The 15,187-nt window shown below is 30.4% G+C and overlaps 1 protein-coding gene across 1 annotated transcript in view; it reads right to left on the bottom strand.

Moving 5' to 3' along the window:
• Sema1a (semaphorin 1a) overlaps window positions 1–10,645 on the bottom strand; it is a 751,515-nt gene extending 740,870 nt beyond the window's left edge. The window contains exon 1 of the mRNA XM_065501135.1: window positions 10,441–10,645. The gene's annotated coding sequence lies outside the window, so the exon portion shown is untranslated. The remainder of the gene's footprint in view (window positions 1–10,440) is intronic.
• Window positions 10,646–15,187: the final 4,542 nt, after the last annotated feature.

Here is a 15,187-nt window from a genome sequence, read left to right as displayed (position 1 = left end):
ACAGAAACTAGACCATAATCTTTGTAGCCTGCTTGAAAAATATTATTGTCAAATCTTTTTTTTTTCCTCTGATTACTCGTACTTCTAAGCTCCGGCAAATAAAAACAGCAACCAAAAATAATCTGTTCTCTATCTTGTACTCTATTGTAATGTGAAAATATTAAGTTTTCTTAGATGAACTTATAAGAAACAAACAAAAAAAAAACTTTTTTTTTAACTTTAGCAAAATCACTGCATAGTTTATGTACTTGCACTCGTACTTGTACTGCATCCTCTTCAAATTGTTTGTTCAAATGCAGTTTTTTCGTGGTGCGACTGCTGCGAACATAAGAACTGACTCAAAATCAAAAATATATATGCGGAAGGAGAGAGAAAAAAAAAACGTGGAAAAGTTATGACTTTGCGTGATAGTTAAAGTGTTGCCGATTTGCGTAAGTTACTTGTTACAGTTTCTTTTCTAGTTTTGTATGGCATTGTTTTTAAGGTGGTGGTAAGTTGCTAAAAGGAAAAACTAACAATCTATATGCGGGAATTGTTTTTTTTTTTTTTTGTTTTTCTAAAAAGTTTTCTTTGGGTTTCTTTTTAAATGTTAAATTTTAGAAATTTAAAACTTTTAATTTGGTTCTATCGGGATTGAAAAATAAATATCAAAAAATAAATTGGTCTTTCATTAATAACTTTATTTATAATAAAGGTCGATTGCTCAATACTGAGGCGTCAGTCGTCGATTCAATGCAGCGAATTCGATCGACTATTTAAAACCTTTGGCTTTCGTCAAGTATTCGAAGTCGAAATCGATGTATTGAATCGACTACTGCTCAATAAAGTGACTTTGGACGACTTCAATTCAATGCATCTACCGACTGTTTAGTTCGAAGACAAATTCCTCGGATATGGTTTTTTACATCGAATCTCCTTAACAGCGACTTCGGTCGACTCTTCAAAACATTGAATTTCGCCACACATCCACTTCTTTTCGAATGTTCAAGAAAGTGACTTAGAAGATTTTCCAACATTGCGACTTCAATGTTGGTCTACTGTTCAACTCGAAGACTTTTTCCTCGGATACGGTTTTATACATCGACTCTTCATTACAGCGACTTCAGTCAACTATTCTAAACATTGAATTTCGCCACACATCGACTTCGTTCGAATTTTAAATAAAGTGAGTTAGATCCACTGTTCAACACGGAGACTTTCATTTATACATCGACTTCGGTCGAGTGTTTAAATCGAAGACTTTTGTCTCGGTATATATTTTTAGACATCGACTGTTCCTTACATCGACTTTGGTTTGGTCGACTGTTCGATATTTGTTAGAACGATTGTTCAATACATAGATTTCGGACGACTGTCTAATAACAGAATCTTCGGACGACTGATTGAAGCATATTTGGTAGACTATTCAACATTACGACTTCAGCTGTCTGTTTTATTTTAATCAACCAACTGTTTAAAATAGAGATTGAATGCATCGACTTCTGACGATTGTTCTCTAACGTCAACAACTGCCTGCTCATCTTGACATTTTCAAATTCAACACAGCGACTTCAGTCAACTAATCAACGCAGAGATTCTACGATTTTATACATCGGTTCAAGTCGAGGGTTCATTAAAGTGAATTGGAACAAAGATTTATTTTCAGATTCGGCAGAAGGTTTAACACATCGACTTTTTATTTCAGCAGTTTGGTCAATTGTTCAGTACAACGATTATGGTCTATTCAATTTTAGTCGATTATTCGATGCAGTGACTAAGGTCAACTGTATATGATTCAATATATTGGCTCAGGGATACTGTTCAATAAAAGGAAATTGGACTGTTCAAGACTTTGAACACAAACTGCGAAGCGTTTTGCTTGTCTGCAGATACACCCAGAGTCTAGAATGGGAATCGAGCCCGTAACCCTCAGATTAATAGACCAGCACACTATCTACTGGTCTATATGACGGCTGTTCTATGGGACGGCGTTTTGCTTGTCTGCAGATACACCCAGAGTCTCTGATGGGAATCGAGCCCGCAACCCTCAGATTAATAGACCAGCACACTATTGACTGGTATATGGGACGGCTGTTTAAAAGACTCTATTTATGGAGACTGCTGTCGATGATTCAATACTTCAGCTTCGGTAGACGACTCAATGCATTAGCTTCAGTCGCCTTTTTAATGCAGCATTTTTGCAGAATGTTCAATACAACCATTTCGGATGAATGTTTAACCCAGAGACTTGGTTGACTGTCATATGGAGAGTTTTCGGTTGACAAGTTTTTTGCCGAACATTCGGTCGACTATTAGGTACAGAAACTGTGGCTGCCTTTTAAATTTCAGTCGACTGTGGAGTACAAAGATTTTGCTCGATGATTTAATAATTCGACTTTTGTCCACTATTAAATATATGGACTTCGGTTGACTATAAAATACAGCAACTTCATTCGACTGTTCAGCATTGCAACTTCGGAAATCTGTTAAATTTCAGTCGGCGATTCAATACAGTGACTTTAATTAACTCTTCATCATAGAGACTTTGTTCAGCGTTTCAATACATCGGCTCAGATCGACTGTTTAGTACATTGACTAATACAGAGTATTTGTTCGACTGTTTATTGCCGTATTTTCCTCGGACTAAACAACAAATTGTCGCTGGATCACTACTTATTCTGCCTTGACGATTCAATACACAGAATTAAGTCAACTGTTCAAGTCATAGACTTCGGTGGACTATTCCACAAGATAGTGGAAAACATTGAATTTAAACGATGATTTAATACAGCGGCAATTGTTCAATGAAGTGACTCCGGTTGATTGTTCATCATTAACACTTCGGTAAACGATTCAATACATCAAGATTGTCAACAGTTTAGTAAATCAACTGTTTATGACATCTTTGTTCGACTATTGTTCGACATTTTAATACAACCAATTTGGATGACGTTTTAATCAATCGAGTTCATTCGACTATTTTGCACAGCGATTTCGATCAATAGTTCAACACATCGATTTCCTTCGACTGTTCAAATATGAAGAATGGGATAACGATTCAATGCACTGACTTTGGATATCTGTTCAATTTCAGTTTTTTTCAATACAGCGTCTTCGATTAACTCTATCGCACAATCCTTGATCGACTATTCTATGAAAATATGGCTATATACATCGGCTTCGTTAGACGTTTGAATTCATCGATTTTGATCTACTATTGAATAAAGCGGACCTGTGAAAAAATCAGCTTTTTAAAATGTTCAAACTCCAAAAAATTTAATAAGTAAAGAGTAAATTTTCATATAGTAATTCTCAAGCTATTTAAAATGTAAATTCATAAAACAAGGCTGCAATTTGAATTAAATGTTACTGTATTATTAAAGCAGAAAATACCAAAATATTGATTTACAATTGTTTCCCAACAGTTTTCACTAGAATCACTTTGATTCCAGGCTAAAACAAAATCACATTTTATTAGCTAAATAAACAATTTTAATTGAAATTTATAACAATGCTAGAGAAATTTACTCTATTGACATTTCTTTTATAACGATTGTTGGCATTTGCCTTTGTTGACAAATTAAGGGTGAGTTCGACTACCAAATAAAGACTTTCACTGGCAGCTGTCGTTTTTAGAAAACCAAAAAAAAAGAAGGAATTAAACTGTCTGTCTTTTAGTGGCAGGAAAATAACCATAGAAACATAAATTAAAGGATTATTTTTGCAAATAGCTAAAGTCAAAAATTGTTTACAGGCACGTTTAAATAGTAGTGTTTAACAATATTTTCAACTACAGCACGTTCCACAACAAAAAAATACTTCATACTGAATTAAGGAAAGGAAAGCTTTTAACTGCTTCAAATTTAATTTTTCTTTTTAAGGTGACTTCAAATAACTGTCTTTTTAATTTAATTTTTTATATCGTTTTATTATTTTATTCTTTCACAATTAATTAAATGTTTGATTTTTATTTGCTTTATTAATTTAGTGCCTTTTTAAAGAACACGCCCGGCCCTATTGACCAATAAAAGGTTAATGTTTTGTGACTGCTCATTTTATGGCCTTGACTTTTATTTCGCTCCATAAAAATCCCGCCACAAAACAACAGCAATAACGGCGTTATAAAGATTTAAATCATTCATGTCATTTCTCGCTTACGACTAAGATTTTTTTGTAATTTATTTATTTGGTTTTTTTTATACATCATCATTGTCATTATTTCCAACATCATGACAGTCGTGAATGTTGTATGAATTCATACATCAAACGAAATGGTCAGTAATTTCATTTAAGTTGGACATTTAAGTTTTATGTCATTTGTGCTTATTGAATATGGAGCGACTCTAAGTTGAGAAGTGTACGACAGGGTTGGTACGTTTTTGTTGGTACTATTGGAAGCTGGGAAGTGTAAAAGTACGTAATTAGTTTATTGGTACAATATAAAATTCCAATAAATCTCTGTAATTGTAAGCTACAGCAAGATTTTGATGATGTTGTTTGGAATTTTAATAAAAAAAAATTGATTTAAATGGAGACTCAATCAAACCTGCTGTGTATGGAAATTTGTGAAGAAGTTTTGGATGACAATGGACAACAGAAGCTGTCTCTGTTCTAAGTACTTCTATAACTTCTTTAAACCAGCTTCTATTCCCCAAAAAGTACTGAATTCTCTGTAAGTCCATTACCCTTTTCACCAACCCTGGCCAGTATTGTACAACTCTGTTTGTGCAGGAGAGTAAGAGGAAGTGTGTGTGTGTGAGAGCACGAGTATCACTCTCATCGCCATGATGTCATACAAGAGCATTAATTTTTGTTGTTTTTCTGTTATTTGGTTGTTTGTTTCAACATTTTTATTGTCATCTTTTTACGATTACTAAACGTGTGGTAAGTACCTTTCGTGACATTTATGATTGTTGTTGTTTTGTTGCTGTGTGTTTTTGTTATTGTTTTTATTTTTACAGTATTCCTTTACAAATATATACAGTGGAACACATATGATGAATAACATTTTATCAATGAAACCCATGAAAATATAGTGTATCCTACAATCTATATCACTCTGTTTGCATATTAAGATTTATACATTTTCCTTTACAAATATTAGACGTTTGTTTTTGCCAAGATTGTGTTTCTGTGCTATAAAAAAAACAGCAAAAAAATAAATAAATAAATCTGAAATGTATGTTTTCCATACCTCAAACTAACAGGATAATATTTTATATCCTTTTATTCTTTATATGTCAATGTGTGATTTGAGCTCTTGTATGTCTGCATATTTATTTAGCTAAAGTTTTAATATTTTTAAAAGGTTGTGCTATAAAATATTAAGGCAAATACATTTATTATGACATAATTCTTTAGAAGAAAAACTAAATTTTAATTTTTAAGTGATTGGAAATGTTTAAGAAAACTGTTATAAAATAAAAAGGGACAGAGACGACAGTTTTTCTATGATATAAATCTGGAAATGTAAGTCATTAACTGTCAAAGCAGATGATACAAAGCAAATTTTTAGTTTGACTTGTACAAGCGAGGAATGGGGATAAAAAGTAAGAAATACTGAGGAGGCAGAAAGTCCAGCCTTATATTTGAAGTTTTTAGTTCATAGAGTTAAACCAGTCTGGGTGTGTCATTCGTATCAATTATAATATAAACGACTTAAAATCTTTTAGATCGTTAAGTTACCGTTACCGATATGTGGGCCGATTTTTAGTGGGACCATTAGTGGTCCGATTTTCAGTAGCAATCTATGTTGGACTATAGCGGATATATTGATTTATCCATCATGTATGAAAGTTATTTGGGGGTCCGGGAAGTTGATTTCAAAAGACAGACAGGCTATATCGAATCCGCTATGTTTAATTACAAACGAAATGACAAATTTATATATACCCTTGCAAATACTTTAAAAGAACAAATTCAAATTAAAGCAAATAAAAATATGCAAATGAAATATTCGAATAAACAAATATATATTTCTATCAATTTAATCGAATAAAGAATTGTAATAATTTAATCGAATATTCATGCAATTTAACCAAATAAAATATTGGAATAATTTGAAAAATATTCGAGCGATTTAAGCGATATTTATTAAAACCTTCCAAAAATTTAATCGAATAAAATATCATAATTTTTTCAAATATATATATAAAATATTCGAATAATTTAATCGAATAAAATTTTCCAAAAACGAAGTTTTAAATGCTGAGTAAAAAACATTCGAATATTTAAAGGAACAGAATATTCCAACCAAAAACAAAAATATTCGAAAAATTTAATCGATATTTAAACTAACCGAATAAATAGTTTTAATAAAAATTTAAAATTTTTTTTCGAATTAAATTCAAATATTCCGAATTCCAATCCGAACAATGTTAAAAATTTGTTTTCTTTGTCAACTATTAAAGAAAGTATTCGAATAATTTAGTCGCATAAAATTTTGAAGTACATTTTCACCGAATAAAAAGTATTTTTATTATTCAATTGAATCAAAAATTCGAATAATATAACTCAACAAAACTTAAATAAAAAACAAACAAATAAGAAAATTCTCCAACAAATTTTTTTTTTAATGGAATATAGCATATATGGATTTGAAAAATTTAATCGAATAAAAAATTCTAATGACATTTTTATGATATATTTTATAAATAAACGGTTTTCCGTAAAAAAGATAAGAAAAATAAAATTTATTCGAAAAAAAAAATATTTGAAAAATTTAATCGAATAAACATTTGTGTTAAATTTTTCTTTTATTAAAATAACCAAAAAATTTCATAGGTTTTATTCAAATAAAAATACATACAAATATTAAACAAATAAAAGTTTAAACGAAATTTTAGACAAATTCCAAAAGAAAGTTTGAATCTTAAACATTTTTAAAAATCCAATGAAATCATTAGTTTTAATAGTATATTAAAAGTTTATTAAAAACAAAATAATGAAATGTATCCAAATAAAGAAATAAATTTATTGTTTATTTTATTATATTATGGTTAAAAATTGTTTTAATTTATTCAAATAAATCTAGTTAAAAATTCATTTGACTAAAATGTTTAATGGAAATTTAAAATATCTCAAATGTATGAGGAATTTCCATTTAATCATTAATTTGAAAAAGATTAATCAAATAAAAAAAAAAATAAAAAAGCTTTCAAAAATTAAATTTTTGAAACATTTTGAAAAAAAAAATATTTTAAAAATTTATTCGAATAAAATATTTCGAATAAAATAATCGAGAAAAATTTTTTTTTCTTTTATTAAAAATTATTGAAATTTATTCAAATAAATGTAGTTAAAATTTATAAAATCTCAAAATGTTTAAAGAATTTTAAAATTAAACTTTTATTTAAAAATTATTAATCGAATAAAAAATATTGAAAAAATCAAATTAAGAAAAAACATGAAATTAATTCGAATAAAATATTAATATTTATTTTTATACCCTTCACCATGAGTGGCAAGGGTATATGTATATAAGTTTGTCATTCCGTTTGTAATTTCCACATTTTTCATTTGCGACCCCATAAAGTATATATATTCTGGATCGTTATAGATAGCGGAATCGATATAGCCATGTCCGTCTGTCCGTCTGTCCGTCTGTGTGTTGAAATCAACTTTCCGAAGCTCCCAAATAACTTACATACACGATTCATACACCAATATCGCTATTTAAAATCGAGAAAATCGATCCACAAATGGCTGAGATATAAGGAAAAAACTAGGACAACATCGATTTTTGACCAATTTTTGACCTATATCTGGATTACTAAGTCATTAATATAGACAATATGGATATCTAATGATAGATATTTCAAAGACCTTTGCAACGACGTATATAATACCATAGTAAGTTGGACATACAATGGGTCAAAATCGGAAAAAAATATTTTTTAACCCGATTTTTTTTTCATCCAAAATTTTTTTTTGTCATAAATTCTTTTTCCAAAAAAATTAATTAATGAAATTTAAAAAAAAAATTTTTTTAAAAAAAATTAAAAAACAATTTGGAAAAAAAAATATTAAAACATTAAAAAAAAATTTTGATTTTCTTTAAATAAAAATATTTAAAAAAAAATTATTTTTAAGTATAATTTGGTGAAAAAGAAATTTAAAAAAAAAATTTTGAAAAAACTTTTTTAAAAAAAAATTAAAAAACAATTTGGAAAAAAAAAATTTTAAAACGTTAAAAAAAAATTTTGATTTTCTTTAAATAAAACTATTTAAAAAAAAAGTATTTTTAAGTATAATTTGGTGAAGGGTATATAAGATTCGAATAATAAATTAAAACTTTAATTTATAACAATCTAATCGAATAAAAAATTTATATTACTCAGTCGAATAAAACTTTTTTGGAAAATATTATCTAATAACATATTCGAATAGTATTATTGTTATAAAAAAGACTACGAAATTTATTCGAATAAAAAAAATATTTGAAAAATTTATTCGAATAAAATATTAATATTTTTCATTTATTAAATTAATGTTCGAAATTATAAAAGTTTATTTTAATAAATGTTTAAGGAATTTCAAAATTAAACTGCAATTCAAAAATTTTTAATCGAATAAAGTTAAGTCTTCAAAAAATAAATTAAAAATTATTGAAATTTAATCAAATTATATATTTATCTTTTATATATAAAATACAACTTGAACTTAAAAGCATTTAAGAAAATTATAAAAAGATAATAGATTAAAACATTATTGGAAAAACTAATCGAATCGAAAAAAAATTATTTGAAAAACTTATAAAATAAAAATAAGAATAAATTAAAAAATTAAAACTGTAATTTAAAACAATATAATCAAACAACAAATTTATATAACTTAATTGAACAAAACTTTTTTGGAAAAATTTATCTAATAACATATTCGAATTGTATTATTGTTATAAAAAAGTCTCCAGATTTTTCGAATAAAAAAATATTTGAAAAATGTATTCGAATAAAAAAATACTACTTTTCAATTATTAAATTAATGTTCGAAATTATAAAAATTTATTTTAATAAATATTTAAGGAATTTCAAAATTAAACTGAAATTCAATAATTATTAATCGAATAGAAAATATTGAAAAAATTAATCGAAAAAAATCAAATTATTGAAATTTAATCAAATTATACATTTATCTTTTATATATAAAATACAACTTGAACTTAAAAGCATTTAAGAAAATTATTAAACATAATAGATTAAAACGTTATTGGAAAAACTAATCGAATCGAAAAAAAAAAATATTTTAAAAATTTATTCGAATAAAACATTAATATTTATCTCTTATATTAAAATTCTTTCGAATAAAAAATTACAACTTGAATTAAAAACAACTTAATCGAATACAACTTTATTGGAAAAAATTATCTTACAAAATATACTAATAGCATTATTATTAATTTTTTAAAAACCATTTTCATTATAAAAGACTACGAAATTTATTCGAATAACAAAAATATATTTGAAAAATTTATTCGAATAAAATATTTTACATTTATTAAATTAATTTTCAAAATTATAAAAATTTATTTTAATACAAATTCTTTCAAAATTAAAACGAATAAAAGGCATAAATGAATACGATAAAATAATTGAAAATTTGTATTTACAACATCCGAATTCCTTAAGATGCCTGATTGATTATGTAATCGCGCTATAAATCGTAAAGCAGGCAGATTTTTCGATATCACTGAGGGAACCGAAATTGTTTCCGAATTTCATAGGCTTATACACTAGTTATTGAATAAAAAAAAATTATTAAATGTATTCGAATAAAAATATTTAATATTATTTAGTCGAATAAAATGTATTTAATTAAATAAAAATAACGTAAATAACTTAAAATAAATTTTTAATAATTGAAATGAAATTTATTCTTTATTTATATTTGATTAATCGAATAAAATAATATTACAAAAAATGTAATTGAATAAATTATTAAACAACTAATCCTATAAAAGTATTTGATTGATTTAAAATAAATGAAAGTTCCATAAGTTTAAGTTCTAAATAGTTTAATCGAATAAAATTTTAGTAATTTTTGGCGTTATTACGTAAATTTTTCGACAAATATCTTTCTGTTAAAAAGAAAACAGGAAACTAGATAGAAAACAAAAAATAAATTTATTCGAATAAAAAATTTTAATCGAATAAATAACAAGAAATTTTATTCGAAAAAGTATAGCATTGTATATTAATGTAATTTCAAAATTTTTTAAGACTAATTTTAGGGTTTAAAAAAAATGATTCAAGAAAAAATTTATTCGAATAAAAAATTTTAATCGAATAAATAACAACAAATTTTACACGAAAAAGTATATTATTATATTAAAATATTCTACTAATTTAAAAAAGATATATTTTGAAATTATTCGCTAGGAATTGTCCAACCCAAACAAACACATTTGTTTATTATAATGATTCCTTCGATTACACTAGAAAAAAATATTCCCTTAATTTTTACCTGAAATGTGTATTCCTTTTGAAAATATCCTTTAAATTGTGTGTTATGTTTTTAAACGAATAAAATACATGCGCTTAAATTCCACTGCTAGCACATATTATGTATTTTATTTGAAATCAACTTGGTTACACTTTCAAATTTCCTTTATGTATTATATATTTTATTGGTAAAATTTTGTATTTCTTTTGTAGCACACTTAACTATTATTTTTTTTCAATTTCATCAACAATGATTTGAACACACCGAACGAACCGCTTTATATGTTCGTTTTTTTATTTCTTTATTTCAAAATTAAGGGATGTTTTGCCGCGCGTCATTAAAAACTCAACCTCTCGCGATCATATACTTTATTCGACTGACTGGTGCAACTAGTTCCATGTGCAGCATAACCCAATTTACATCCCCCAAATATGTTGGTTGTTTACAAAATTTACCATCCACAGGGATGAAAACGGTGTTTGGAAGGCGATTTAAAAGTGAATGTTTAGAATTCGGGAGATAAGTGTACCTGTACTTTAAGTTGTACTGTGTTACGGAAACTTTATTAAGCAAATTAATAAAAGTTTTAATAAAGTGGTGAAATTTGTTTAGAAGTGGTCAGTGTGTAGAAAGAACATTTAACTATTTGCTGACTATTGTTTTAATTTAAGATTTGATAGCTTTTGCAGTTTTTGTTTCTCCTTCGCTCTATGGCTTTATTTGTATAATAGCTTAAGCTTTCCTTAAGCCTTTTGGGAAGAGGTATCCTGGCAACCTGTAAAATGCGCATAGGAACTAATTTATTCCCTATATTATCCAAATAATATTTACAACTGTAGAGAAAACACGTTGTTTAATAACGAAATCTTACTAAAATAAAAAATTTATTTCCAAAAATATTGTTTTAATGATAAACTACATTTAGAGTCGAAAAACCAACTAATTGTAGTAGGTATTTTTACAAACCAAACTTGACTGTCGCAGAATTCCATTCCGATAGAAAGTGGAATTAATTCCTCATTTCGCTTCTTCAGAAAAAGTAAAACGAAAAATTCTTTAGGAAATTCCACAGTTTTCAAAGTGAAATTGATATTTCTTTGTAATTATTTGTTTTTCTAAAAATTTTAATCGCTTTCTGTACCAAAAACATCACTTTTGTTTTAATATATTTTTAATGTATGACTTAAAAATGTTGGATTTTTTTTTAAATGTTTAGCTTTTATTTTGAAACATTTGTACAATATAAATTTATTCAAAGGATTGGCAATTGTTAGCTATGAACTTTTCTCATCATTCTGGCAACATATGGATTCCGAAACAAGAACGAGTCACGCCAATATCGGATACTCGGTTCTGAAGTGAAGATTATCCCAGAGAGACCGTTCTGCATCTATCGAAACAAATAGTAGTCGGACGGGCCAAAGTCTGAACTATAAGGCGGATGAGGTAAAGCTTCCCAAGGTTCCCTGTGATGGTCTGGTCATATTTCAACAGCTCATAATATATAGGATCCTTTTCCTCCCACCAAATACACAGCATTACCTTAGCTCCATGGATATTTGGCTTTGGTGTCAATTCGGCTGGTTGGTCGGGCTTCACGTACGATCTCTTGCGCTTCGGGTTATTGTAATGGATCCATTTTTCATCGCAAGTAATCATTCAGTGCAAAAATGATTGTCTTTTATAGCGTTCAAGCAGCTTTTCTGACATACAAAATCGTCTTTCAACGTCTGTCAACTTCAATTCGTATGTTACCGAATTTCCCTGCTTTTTGATAAACCCAGCTTCTTGCAAACGTTTTGAAATTGCTGCTTGATTTTGCATGCTCTTGTTGAGTTTGACAACAATCTTCATGGAGTAATTCCTCCAATTCATGGTCTTCAAACTGTTTTGGTTGACCTGGGCGATTTTTGTCTTCCGTGTGAAAACCACTTCACTTCTGAACCGCGCAAACCATCTGTCAAACATTGAAACCGATGAAACTCATTAAGCTTTGGTGAGCACAGCAGCACTTTTTTCAAGAAGTAAAGCAAAACTTCCCGCATATGACGCTTTGTTCGTAAATTGAGTTCCATACGAATTGAAGACGAGAGATCTTCAAAGACGATTTAGCATGTCCAAAATGATGTTCTCAAAAGATTCGTTGGAAGCGAGTATTGACGAGAAAACTCCCAGAATATGCGGCCAGACATGAAATCGTAATATTCCATCATGACATCGCTTGGAATCATGTTGCAATACCTGTTAAAAACTATTCAGAAAGAAGTGGTTGGGAAGATTTGCCTCACCTATTTCTTGATCGATGGGATACGCTTTACTTTGGATCAGAGTATCCGATATTATCTTGATTCATTCTTGGCCTCACAAGATGAGCAGTTTTTTTTTGGCTCGGAATCCATATTTGAAAAACTATATTTGGAATACAAGCACATACAATTTTGTGAAAATGGGCGAATTCACTTAATTATGAATAAATTCGAAAAAAATATCAATAGATTTTTATGACCGATATCTCATTTTGTTCCTATTATATGTGGCTTAGATCCATTCAATCCATTCCCCGCCGTCGGGAATGGATTGAGCAATGCACAAAAATGAGATCTATGGTCTTATTCAAGTGAGTTCATTCCACGACCTAAGGAAGCATAGCTGAATGTTACCGGGCGCGTCCAAAGGTTGCGGATAGTGGAAAGTTCCGTAGATATGCGGAGCAGCTGCCATGGCAGTCGCGGACAATCAGAGGTTCCGAGTGGAGGGTCTCAGAGGGCTTCCGGGTGGCGCCGGACTATTAGCAAGTTCTGAGTGCCTTTGATACTTGGAACGTCAAGGCGAGTGATTGGCGCCTTCAAATAACCAATAGCCAACAACTACCAGCGACTTTCTCATGTTAGAGGCGGCTGGAAGCGGGCGTCGGATCTTGTAACAAGCGGCTCGCTATATAAACGTGATGTAAGGCTTCTAGCCAGCCCGCCTGGAGGCCATGCTGGCAGCCCCAGTTTCAGGATCGGATGCAGAAGCCCAATCAGCTACTCATCTTAAACAAACCGATTACCGAAACTGCAAGAAATGAAAATAATACCCAATCAACCCCTTTGATGACAACCTTCAGCTTTAAACACCGGACTCGATTTGCAACTTGGAACGTCAGGACGCTTTTAGATTCATCAAAACTTGCACAGGTTTGTCGGGAGGCAAACAACTACAACCTCGGCTTTCTGGGTCTTTCAGAAACCCGATGGCCGGATTCTGGGGAGTTCTCAACATCTGATGGATTAACATTGATATACTCTGGCAAACCATCTGATCAACAACGCTCTAGTGGCGTGGGGATTCTACTAAACAGGGAAACGCGTAATGCGATGATAGACTGGCACCCACACTCCGACAGGATTATTGTGGCACGACTCCGTTCTCGTGCACGGAATATTGCATGTGTGCAATGCTATGCACCCACTGAAACTACGGACACACAGACGAAGGAAGAATTTTATAGCCAGCTAACCAGCGTAATCTCAAACGTTAACAAGGGCGACATACTATTAGTGATGGGTGATTTCAATGGGCGGCCATGGTATTGGAAGAATGACCGAAAATGGTGAGTTGTTCACCGAAATGTGCTTAGGCAATAAACTTGTAGTAGGTGGCACAATCTTTCCACACAAAACAGTCCACAAAGTCACGTGGGTATCACCGGATCATCGCACGGAGAACCAGATTGACCACATCGCCATCAGCAGGACATGGCGCGGCTCTCTACTGGATGTACGAAACAAACGTGGCGCTGATTGCTCCAGCGATCACCATTTGCTTGTGGGAACCATTAGATTAAGAGTTGCGGCGGTAAGGAAAGGACTTGGAACTCACAAAAGATTTGACGTCCAGAAGCTAAATGACACCCGTATTAAAACCGCTTACACATATGCCTGGAAGGATGCAGCTGAAACCAACCAAACTTTCCTAGCTGAATTTGAAAACGTTGGAAAGCTCATATGTGATGCAGCAGCGAATCATATTGGATACAAGATTCATGAAAGGAAACAGTGGATATCCGATGATACGTTGAATCTCATAACAATGAGAAAGAGGATAAAGACCCAACTAAACGTTGCCAGAACCCGTATGGAAAAATCCAGGCACCAGGAGCGCAGCGCTCGCAGGGACAAGCGGAAATGGACGGATGATCTGGCAACAGAAGCACAAACGGCAGCCGAATCAGGTAGAACCCGCGACTTATACAGGATAATGAAAAAGCTAGCTAATAAAAACTTTAATTCCTCAAAACCGTTGCGAAACAACAATGGAGATCTCATCACCTCAAAAAACAGCCAGCTAGATATCTGGGTACACCACTACTCCAACATGTTGTCAATGGACGTGCACATACCCTAACCAGACCACCCGGAGATGTAAGACCAACCGGAGATGTAAACCGCAATGCCATTGACTGGAATCCGCAAGGTAGTAGAAGGAGAGGACAGCCTGCCCACACTTGGAGAAGACAGACATAGAGGCTTCGCTAGCAGGAAAAAGCTGGAATAAAATCAAGAACTTAGCATCAAACAGAAACGATTGGAAATCTTTTGTTGAGGCCCTATGTTCCTTATAGGAACTAAAGGAATTAATAATAATAAAAATAATATGTGGCTTTACAATAAAGTAATAAATATGAACAATTTCTGCCTTTTTCGATTTTTCATGATTTTTTTAAAACAAAAAAATTTGCTAATTTCACATAAAAAATATAATTTTGGCTTCAATTTGTTATTAT

Source organism: Calliphora vicina, chromosome 2, assembly GCF_958450345.1.
Source record: "Calliphora vicina chromosome 2, idCalVici1.1, whole genome shotgun sequence".
NCBI lineage: Eukaryota > Metazoa > Arthropoda > Insecta > Diptera > Calliphoridae > Calliphora > Calliphora vicina.
Note: the sequence above shows the minus strand (reverse complement) of the source record. Positions and strands in the feature narration are given on the sequence as shown.